General features: G+C 47.9%; 1 protein-coding gene across 1 annotated transcript in view; it reads right to left on the minus strand.

Moving 5' to 3' along the window:
* Positions 1-11,658, minus strand: part of LOC135202474 (AF4/FMR2 family member lilli-like) — a 101,477-nt gene that overhangs the window by 62,167 nt on the left and 27,652 nt on the right.

An 11,658-nucleotide genomic window follows, 5' to 3' on the forward strand; every position in this document is an offset into this window, starting at 1 on the left:
TCTTCTGGCGGAAGCTAGAGCCATCAAAAACAGAGTCTTCCTGGTAAGGTCTCTGAATGAGGCTGAATTAGGGGGTTCAAACCTAGAGGACCCAAGGAATTGAAGGACTACATCCAAATTCCAGCTAGGTGTCTTAGGATACTGCATTTTCGTTGTATTAAAAGACCTAATAAGGTCCTGTAGGTCCTTATCTTCCGATAAGTTGAGGCCCCTGTGCCTGAAGACATTCAAGCCCAACATACTACGATAGCCTTTAATCGTCGAAACGACTAAGCCACATTCTTGTCTTAAGAATAAAAGAAGTCTGCAATTTGATTCACAGAGGTACTGGAAGAGGAAACGTTATTCCTCTTGCACCATCTTCTGAAGACATCCCACTTCGATTGGTACACTCGTAAGGTGGAAGACCTCCTCGCTCTAGCGATTGCCTTAGCAGCTGCTGACGAAAAGCCTTTCGCTCTGACCAGTTTCTGGACAGTCTGAAGCCAGTCAGACTGAGAGCGGGGAGGTTTTTGTGGTACCTGTCGAAGTGGGGCTGTCTGAGTAGATCGCTCCTTAGAGGAAGCGATCTTGGAAAATCCACTAGCCATTCCAGCACCTCTGTGAACCAATCTTGTGCTGGCCAAAAGGGAGCTATCAAAGTCATCCTCGCGGAATCTGACTCTGCGAACTTTTTTAAAGTCAACCCCAGAATCTTGAAGGGGGGAAACGCGTATACATCGAGTCCTTTCCAATCGAGTAGGAGAGCGTCTATCCCTATTGCTCCTGGATCCGAGATGGGCGAGCAATACAGATCCAGTCTTTTGTTCTTTGAAGTTGCAAACAGGTCTAAGAGAGGCCTGCCCCACAACTTCCAAAGGCTCTGGCAAACATCTTGGTGCAGAGTCCACTCTGTGGGAAGGACCTGATCTTTCCTGCTGAGGAGATCTGCCCTTACATTCCTTTCTCCCTGTACGAATCTGGTGAGAAGTTTTATCCCCTTTCTTCTGTCCACAGAAGAAGATCTCTTGCTGTTTCGTACAGAGAGAAGGAATGCGTCCCCCCTGTTTCCTGATGTATGCCAGAGCCGTGGTGTTGTCCGAGTTTATTTGCACAACTGCTCCTGTCACATCTGACTCGAACTCCTTCAGAGCAAGCCACACGGCTATTAGTTCTTTCCTGTTGATGTGCAGGAGGACTGGTTCCCCCCATCCAGGTTCCTGACACCTCCTTGGTTCCCAGAGTCGCCCCCAACCTGTTTCCGACGCATCGGAGAACAACACCATGGCTGGGTTCTGGGATTGAAGCGGCAGTCCCTGCGAGAACTTGTCGGGATCCGCCCACCATGCTAACTCCTTCTTGATTTGAAGAGTAATTGACAGGGAGAACTTCAATCCTGAGAAGGACGACTCCAATTCCGATGAAGAAAGAATTGGAGCGGTCTCAGGTGTAACCTTCCTAGGGAAACAAATTGCTCCAGTGAGGAGAGCGTCCCAGCAGACTCATCCACTCCCTCACTGTGCATACTTCTTTCCCTAAGAAGGTTGTTACTTTTCGAGTCCCCGGGCTATCCTCTCCTGTGACGGAAAAGCCCGAAAACTCAGAGAGTTCATCTGGATCCCCAGATAAACGCACTCTTGAGCGGGAATCAGACTTGACTTCTGCAGATTGACCAGAAGTCCTAAGGAATAAGTCAAATCCAGGGTTTTCTTCAAGTCCTTCAGACAACGATCTCTGGAATTGGCCCTTATAAGCCAATCGTCGAGATAGAGCGAAATCCTCACCCCTTCTAGGTGAAGCCATTGTGCCACATTCCTCATGATGGCCGTAAAGACTTGGGGGGCCGTGGAGAGGCCAAAACACAGGGCCCTGAATTGGAAGATTCTTCCCCCCATCATGAATCTTAGAAACTTCCTCGAGGAAGGATGGATTGGTACGTGGAAGTAAGCGTCCTGTAAGTCCAAGGACACACCATCCAGTCCCCTGGACGGAGTGCTGCTAACACCGAGGCAGTGGTCTCCATCGTGAACTTCTTCTTTTCGACGAAGAAGTTCAGGGCGCTTACATCCAACACCGGTCTCCATCCCCCTGAGGATTTCGGAACTAGGAACAGGCGGTTGTAAAAGCCTGCCGAAAGATGATCTGCCACTAGTTCGATCGCCTCCTTTTCCAGCATCTGATCTACCGCTAGTCGGAGGGCTTGATTCATGATGGGGTCCCTGTATCTGGCCGTCAACTCCCTCGGGGTATTCGTCAAGGGAGGCCTCGAAGAGAACGGGATTAGATAGCCCTTCCTCAAAATTGACAGGGTCCAGGCATCTGCGTCTTTCTGGGCCCAGACTTCTGCAAACTGTAAAAGCCTGGCGCCTACAGTTGTCTGAAGGACTTGAGTCTTACTTGGGAGGTTTGATTGACTTCGTAAAAGTCCTCCCTCTTCTATTTGGTTTCCGACCTCTGAACGAAGAGGATCTAGAGGTAGATGCCCCTCGAAAGGGTTCCTGAGAGGTCGGCTTAGCTTTCTTTGTCTTAGTCTGGAGGTAGGGCGCGGCTTCCTTGCAGACTGCGCTAGAAGGTCCTGCGTAGCTTTGGCAGAGAGAGCCTTCGAAATGTCTTGAACCAGGTGTTTAGGAAACAGCTGTGTAGAGAGAGGGGCAAAAAGCAAAGACGATCTCTGAGCATGTGAGACCGACTTTGTTAAAAATGAGCAAAATACTGATCTTTTCTTCAAGACCCCTGCTCCAAACAGTGAAGCTATTTCGCTGGCCCCATCCCTCACCGATTTATCCATACAGGATAAGACACAATTCAAATCCTCCGGAGAAAAACGTGTCCGGTCCTTGAGTTTTCTTGGCTAGGACTCCGAGGGACCAGTCGAGAAAGTTGAAAACTTCCAAGACTCTAAAAATGCCTTTTAGAATGTGATCTATTTCATTCATTGCCCACGTAGTTTTGGCCGAATTCAAAGCTGATCTTCTAGTGGCGTCTACTAGTGCCGAAAAATCTGCGTCAGCTGAAGACGGAAGGCCCAGTCCCAAGGGTTCTCCTGTCTCATACCAAAATCCTGTCCGTCCTGAAAGCTTCGACGGAGGGAAGGCAAACAGTTTTCCCCGCTTCTTCTTTAGTACGCATCCATGAACCGAAACTCTTGAGCGCTTTCTTCATAGAAAGAGTCGGTTTCATTCTCACACACGAAGATCCTTTCGTTGCTTTCGCTGTGGAGAACAACGAGTGTGGAGAAGGAGGAGCAGTAGGGCTCAAAGACTCTCCGAACTCCTGAAGGAGAAGCTCTGTGAGCTTCTGTACGAAGAAACTGTTGCCGATGTATTAGTTTCTTCCTCAGAGGCTTCCTGGTCTTCTTGAGGAGGAGAACGGGGATGAGGATCCTTATGAGAATCCTTAGATGATTTCCTAGCTGGGGTACAGTGCGATGAAGGAGACAAACGTCTTGAATGAGGAGAAGATTCCAAAGTAGAGAGGCGTACAGGAGAACGACGAGTTGTAAAAGAAGGACGCTTATCCGAAAATTCTTGTCTAAACTCGCATTCCTTCCTAAATGCAGGAAGGACTCCTTTCTCTAGAAAGACCACGTCTATCCCTAGGGAAACTACGAGAGGGAGAGCGCCTGCTAAGATCCTGGAGCCGATCGTGAGGAGAGCGGCTACTAGGCGCCGAGCGCCTATCTGTCACAGGGCGCTTAGTGGAATCCTGGCGCCTACCAAGCGGCGAAACGTTGCTAAAAATAGGGCGCCTTTCAGGAGCAGGGCGCTTGAGAGGCTCTTGATGCCTACGAAGCGGAGAGCGGCTGCTACGCTCCGAGCGCTTTAACGGAACAGGGCGTTCTGCGAGATCTTGGTCCTTACCAAGGGGAGAACGTCTGTAAGGCTCGAGCGCCTAACAGAATCAGGGCGCTTGAGGCGTTCTTGACTTCTAGCAAGAGGAGACCGATCAGGAGTAGGGAGTCTCGAGAACGAAGAGCGCCTACTAGGAGAACGAAGCAAACGAGGATCAAGGTGTCTTTCCCAGCCAGGAGAACAGCTACTAAAAGAATGACGCTTACCAGGAGCAGGGCTCCTACTAGACTCTTGATGTCTTACAGGGGAGGAGCGAACTCCATGCGATGAGCGCCTACCAGTCACGTTATCCGATGCCCGACTACAGTAGTCGGAAGGAGAAGTGCGCCTACTTTCAGAAGGGCATTCCCTAGGTTCTCTGAGAAGACGAGGAGAAGAAGATGAGACGGAGACGACGAACTAAGTCTTCTATGACCTGAGCGACTCTCTCTTCTTGCACGAACTCTAGAAGAAGGAAAAACAGAAGGGGCTGAGCGTCTACGAGGCAGGAATCCGATTTGGGGAAATATCTTCATAGTCCAAGGAGCGCCTATCCGTCGAATGGCGTCTCGACACCATCCGAGCGGGAGTTGGTGTTCCTCTCGTGAAATGTTACGATGTGTAGAAGAATCCTCAAAAGAAGGAGAACGCTGATTACAAGGAGAGCGCTCTTCCGACGAAACGCGCCTCGATCTCTTGATCGGGAGAGACAAATCCTTCCTTCTACGCGATCTCGATGCCAAGGAGTCCGCCAAGGCTGTGATCTGAGCTTGTAGGCCCGCTAGCACTCGAGAAGGAGAGTCCCCAGGATCTTCTTCCGAAGCAAGCTCAGCGCGAGGCGCGGGAGAAGGAGGGCGATCACCGGATCTCCTAGGCTTCTTTGCTTGCAAGGAAGCTACATCAGAAAAGTCTTCTGGGCTGGACGCTAACGTACTGAAGGGAGCCTCCGCAGCCCTCTTCAACGGGCGTGACGCCTCCTTAGAGCTCCAACCACGCTTCGGCGAAGGAGAAGAGGATGACGAAAAACACTGGCGAAGAATATTCTTCTTCTTACGATCCAAGGCAGCCTGGGAGCGAACTTCAGGATCTGCCGAGGGGACGCCTGACCGGTGGGGGCTCTCCCTAGCCCTCCTGCGGCTTTTGACTTTCCTCCTCCACTGGAACTGGGAGTCTGGAAGAGGTCTAGGCCTGGAGGCACTAAGGAGCCGGTCAGACGCACCCTCCACATCACTGGGTACACTGCACTTATCATCACTGACACTCTTACCTTGATCAGTACGAAGATTCTTGTCTTCCTTAGAACACAAGGAAGCTTTTGAGGCCGCCGCCTCCGAAGACGAATCTACGGCTTCGGTGCGGGGAGGCAGGAGCTGAGACCTGGGAGGAAGGTTCTAAAACTACATTAATGTTAGTTTCATTCTCACTCATTCTCGACCTGCTCGAACTCCTTGAAGAAGCTTTACGTACCCTATCCCTTTCAAGTTTCCTAATATAAGAAGAAAGAGCCTTATATTCATCTTCGTTCAAAACCTCACACTCTTGACACGGGTTACTAAACGAACATTCATTCCCCCTACATTTAACACAGAAAGTGTGAGGGTCAACCGCAGGCAACGCGGTACCTCACCTTACATCCAATCGGTCAAACATACTCTAAACAAAACCGGAGTTTTGGAAACAGAATAAAAATCAGACATTCTACAGGAAAATCCAGCGCAAAGTCAATAACGGTCCACAATCAGCGTATGCCAAGCCAACATAGAGCGAATAAGTCACCAAAATGTCCAAATCAATCTCCAGGCAAGCGAGAAATGAAGAATATATCGGAATGAACCGACAACAGTTGTTATCGCTTCAGCGACAGAAAAAAATCTGGCTGGAGAGATAGATTGGTTCATACGCCCGCCACCCAGCGGCGGGTAAGGTAGACCACCTGACCTACCTGTCGCGTGTGCCGCGAGATTTGAAATTCTGTCGGAACGTCGGAGACTATAGCTAAGTATATATCTGGCAGGGAAGTTCATGTACAAAACTGCCTGTTCAAGCAACAAACCATGCAAGCTACAGAGGTCAGTCACCACTTCTCACTCCCCTTGCTAGAGAAGAGCACTAGCTGCTGAATAGCAGATTTGTCTATTGTATAGTAATAATACAAAACTACCACCAGTATGACCACCCTACTCACCTGTATCAGACCAGTTCCAGCATATGACATGTCAATTCTTCGACCCGTCCATAAAAAGAAGGAAAAAAAGAGAGAGAAAGAGGCCAGCCAACTCACTCATTCTCTCTTCCACACAATCATTCTAAGTACGACACAAACTGTCCTACACTGGGTGAATTACACTACTTGTTGGGCAGCCACCACCGGACCCAAGGAAAAAGTGTCCAAAGACCTGTGGGCAACGTTCTTTTATGCAAAATGAAATGCAAGTAGATTGACGTAGCCAAGAACTAGCGCTCAAAATTCAATGAACAGAGAAGTTTTTCTTAAATGCCAGAGAGGAACTTATACCTCTGATGTCATGTGCTCTAGCCTGCACAGACTGGGTCTTAGCCACAAATTTGAAGGCCACAGACCCCCAAACCCTGGTGCGTTTAACATCGTAACTCAAGCAATGAAGCTCCCAACTCTTTTCAAAGAAGCCAAGGCCAACAGGAAAACTGTCTTTAGAGTCAGATCCCTGTCTAAAGTCCAACGTAGGGGCTCGAATGGAGCTCGAGTGAGACTTCTCAGGACTAGAGAAAGATCCCACACAGGAGGCTTGAGTTTTCTTGGAGAACAGGAATCTTCAAAACTCGTGAACAACAAGATTTCCCAGGATGAAGAGATGTCCGCAAACCCATGGCTGCTCTGTAGCCTCCGATAGCTGAAAAAGAAAGAGCTTCCTCAACCCTGAGGAAGATCAGAAAATCCACTTTCTGCTGAACGGAAGCTCTGAGTGGAGAGAAACCCTGTTGACGACACAAATCACACTAGACTGCCCATTTCCTCTGGTAAACTGCTGATGAAGATTTCCTGAGATGGCCAGACATCTGGCCAGCAGCCTTACTACAAAAACTTCTCGCTCAGAGGAGATACTAGATAGTCTCCAGCTGTCAAGACAGGGACTCTACTGATTGGTGAAACCTTTCCACATGAGGTTGGCATAAGAGCTGTTGCCATGGAGGACTTTCTCTTGAAACCTCTGACAGAGGAGACAGAAGGTCAGAGGTAGAAGGTCCAGGAACCACTCCACTTGAGGCCACAGAGGTGCCACCAAGGTCATCCTGAGATTTTGAGAACTCATTAGTACTCTGTTCAGAACTTGACGGATGAGGCAAAACAGAGGGAAGGCGTACACCTCAAGATTGTCCCAAGGATGCTGCACGGTGTCCTCTGCTAGAGCAAGAGGATCCGGGACCACAGAACAGTAAACCTCCAGCTTCCTATTGAAGCGAGTGGCGAAGAGGTATAGGCCTTCCCCAAATGTGAAAAAGCCTGTCTGCCACGTCCTGATGCAGAGACCACTCCATGCCCAGGATTTGGTCCCCACGACTCAGCTTGTCAGCCACCACATTCCTCTTGCCTGGAATGTACCAGGCAGAGAGCTCCACCAAACTGTCAATCGTCCACTGGTATAGCTCGACTGTCATTGATGGAGTTGACGAGACACCAGACCTCCCGTTTGTTCACATAGGCAACCACCGAAGTTGTCTGACATCAGCACGACAGAATGACCCTCTACCCTCTCCCTGAACTCCTACAGACCTAGAAAAGCTGCTTTCAACTCCAAAATGTCACCATGAAACAGCCTGCCCTCCGCACTCTAAACACCCGAGGTAAGGAGATCTTCAAGATGAGCGCCCCAACCGTTGATGGAGGCATCCGAAAACAGGAGAAAGTCTGGAGGTGGTGAACATAGAGGGACTCCCACTGTGAGATTCTGGTTGTCCAACCACCAATGAAGGTCTTTCCTAACCTCTTCTGACAGAGGAACTCTGCAGAAGGGAACCTCTCACCAGAGACCAGAAGTCATTCAGTTTCCACTGTATAGAGCAAAGGTGAAAGTGACCATGAGGGACCAGCTTCTCTAAAGAGACAAAATCTCAAGAAGGACCTGCCACTGGTGAGTCCGCTGTTAGGACTGTGACAGGAAAGTGTGTCACTGACCAGAACTTTTCCAGCCTCTGGTATGACAAAAAAACCCTTGATGCTGCTGTAACTATATCCATACCCAGATAGAGAGCTCTCTGGCCAAGACCAGCCAGTCCTTGAGGTATCTCAATAGGCAAATCCCTTGAGCATGAGCCCATGACGAGACTAGGGCTACAGTCAATCCAAAGCAAAGGACCGTGGACTGGAAGACTGGCTCTCCCAGACTGAAGTGAAGGAACTTCCTGGACAAAGGGTGGATTGGAATATGAAAGTAAGCATCCTTCAAGTATATTGAGAGCAAGAAGTTGTCTTTTATTGCTGTCAAAACTGTCCAAGGCATCTCACTCCTGAACTCTGTCTTCCTTATAAAGTCATTCAGTGTAAAAAGGTCATTCACTGGTCTCCAGTCGCCTGTAGCCTTCGGAACCAGCAAAATCCGACTGTAAAACACCGGTGAAGGACGATGCACTCATTCCACTGCACCCTTGTCCAGCATCTTCAACACTTCTTACCAAAAAGAAATGTACTTCGGACAGCCGTGAGCATAGGTCAAGTTAAGAATAGGTCTGTCCGAAAGAGGGGGAGAGAAGTTGAAGGGTAGTAGATACCCTACCGACATCTATTACCCACTTCTCCACTCCATGCAATGCCAATTGGCCCAATGGCCCATCAGGCAACCCCCTACCCATGGTAACAGAGAGGAATAGTCACCCAACCCATGGTAACAAGAGAGGAATAGTCACCTACTCTACCAACGACCTTCTCCACCTTCCTCTAGAGCACCCCCCCCCAGTCTTGTAGGGGTGAGATTGAAAGGGACGCTGTTGCTGTCTTGACTTTGATGGAGAAGCAGACTAAGAGGTTCTCACAGAAGTCAAACGCCTGGTCGACTTGACAAGAGAAGACCGTCTTGTCTGCCATCGCGGAGGGGGAGGAGGAGGACGAGAACAAACCTCCAATTTAGACACCGCCTGATGTAGCAGCTTATCTTTGGTATCTGCTTGCCGCCAGTCAACCACATCTTCTACACGAGTTCTTGGGAATAGAAGCTGCAACAAAAGGAGATCCCTGTTTTGGAGAGCAGACAAGGACTCCGAATCTACTGACCCCATCACCTTCAATAAGGCTGCGTTATTCCCAGCCAGGAGGAGGTTGGCCCACAAATTCGCACTAAAATCCATCTCAGTCCGAAACCAAGGTGTTAACATGTTGCAAGATAGACTGAGCATGCCCCAACAAGGGGAGCTCAAATGAAGCCTTAGCATCATGCCTTGGACCTAGCAAGGCCTCTATACCCACAGGGTTCATGGAAGACTTAAAAGTTTTACACTCACGATGAGATCAATAACCTCTGAGAAAGAAGACAGAAACTCCTGGCTCTCTCCCTCCTCTGGTTTCAGCAAAGGAGACCGACGATGAGAAGAGGGCTTGGAAGAATCCTCATCCTTCCCTAATGGTATTGGCTGCCCTAGGAAACCGGGCATCATGCCTCCCACTGTTTGGAGTGGAGTCCCTAACTACCAAAGATACTGAAACAGAAGGCTCTGGAACACGGCCATGCGAAGAAACCCATACATGGCCTCGAGCCAAATCGTGTACAAACTTGTGCGACGAACTACGTACACGTTCACAGTACGAATCACGTACACGGACATGCAACGAGAGGCAAGATGGAGATGAAGAAGCAGGAGATGGAGGAGAATGCTTACTACCTCTACGATGTCTCTTGCTAGAAGAAGACAAATCACTCCTACGACTCTTCTTGCCAGAGTCCAGCATCTCAACCATGGCTTGAAATGTCTCCAATGGCTCAGCAAGAGCTTGTGATGACGTCATAGGCAAGGATGGAGATCACAACACAACAATGGGAGGTAGAGATGCCACCACAGCTGACATCATAGGCTGAGAGGATGCTGGGAGTGACGTCACAACATCTCAAATGGCAGCACTGGTTGATGGCCTCACTGACGGAGCAATAAAGGGTGACCGAATAAACGTCAACGTTGACAAAGGCATCCTACTAGGGAGGAGGAGGGTATGTACAGCCAAGAAATGCGAGAGAAGGCCATCCAAACAGGGGGCACCTTGTACGCCTACAGACGGCCAAACAGCCGCCATCTTGTTTGATCCAGAATCTGAAATAAAGGAAGCGGAAGGAGTAGCCTCCTCCCTCTTGGGAAAGACATTATATCCCGCTGGAAAGGGGGCTACATTAAACATAACCTCATCTTGTGCAATTCCCGATACTTCCAATGACGTATCGATGGAAGAGGGGGAAGGAGACAGCGGAAGAACCGACGCAGAGGAAATGCTGAACCATCTAAATGAGGTGAAAAACCCTCCCAAGAAGGACAAGTGAATACTCTACGATGCTCCCTCTTCCTGTAGAACGCACTCCACTGCAACGCAGGCCAGGAACAACATTCCAGGTAAAGATTAGTAATGGTGCAAAAATTAGATCAGCACCTACTGCATGTAGTATGGGGATTTATAATGGTAGCAGCCAAAAACCTGGAGCACAGAAATCCCAGAATGCCCGGGGCACGTGTTGACGAGGCCTAGAAAAATTGGAAGACTTCATGATAATCAACAAGGCACAAACACTGAAACAAAGAAATCACGGGCAAACAAAGCAACCGCCTTAGGAAGTAAGCGACTACTCTCCTAGGCGGTCAAAGAAAGACTGATACATCACATGTTCTACGCCTAGTCAGTGACCAGCTTCCACCTCGCATACGCATGAGTTGCCAGATGACACAGATTCCTATCTTTACAATCTTTGATTGTTAACCAGTTTCCAGCTGGTGCAAGAAAAAATCATCCTATTGTTAAGACTGAAGGTTTGTTCCAAGTATGAACAATGCCACAATGGACTATGAAGAAAAAGGGACAGCAAATACTGTACAGCATCAAATTGAACAGGGAAACCGAAGAAAAATGTATTCATAAAGGGACACATGGAGGAATTAATGTACAAAAGCCAAATGAAAAGAGTAGGAATTTCAAGCTTTGGCAGAAAAACCTACAAAACAAGTAAAATGTTTACTAAAGATAATGCTTTGCAAAGAATGAAATCAGTCTCAATACTACAAGGAGAGGAAAGAAAATATTCAGGATGCTGACGTGGAAAAGATGTGAAAAGAACAATCATTGGATGTTGGGACAAAAAGATGAAAAGTAGGGTCAATAAAAACATTAGTAATGTAGGAAGCTACAAGGGAATAATGAATAAGAATGGCCCATGGAATGGGCAGAATCAGAGAAAGCTGTACAAACATTTATAAGACAGAATTGTGGCGTCTCTAAGGGCTCACTTTGTTATAATGTTCAGCTTCACAGTATGACACAGCCACTTATGGAACAAATTTTTTTTCTTTTGTTTCCCTTCCAGTTTGTTCAGATTCAAATCCTTTCATCCTTAGAAAGTAGCAGAATAAATATAATAGAAAATCATTGTCAACAATGAAATGTAAAGGTAAGTTTGTAATCTCGTATCTATCCCTTATCACAAAGACATATCCAAGTAAGGAAACCCCATTTAAAATGGATTTTCCTAGCGAACCAGACTAAACTTGTTTGTAAATCTGAATACAACCAGTGTAAAAAAAAAAAAAAAACTTGCAATTGTCAATATAAAGCAATTAAAAGGTTTCTATGCACAATCAGAACTTACATTTACTGACATTTACAAATAATTAACAAATAACAAAA

Source organism: Macrobrachium nipponense, chromosome 24 (assembly GCF_015104395.2).
Source record: "Macrobrachium nipponense isolate FS-2020 chromosome 24, ASM1510439v2, whole genome shotgun sequence".
Taxonomy (NCBI): domain Eukaryota; kingdom Metazoa; phylum Arthropoda; class Malacostraca; order Decapoda; family Palaemonidae; genus Macrobrachium; species Macrobrachium nipponense.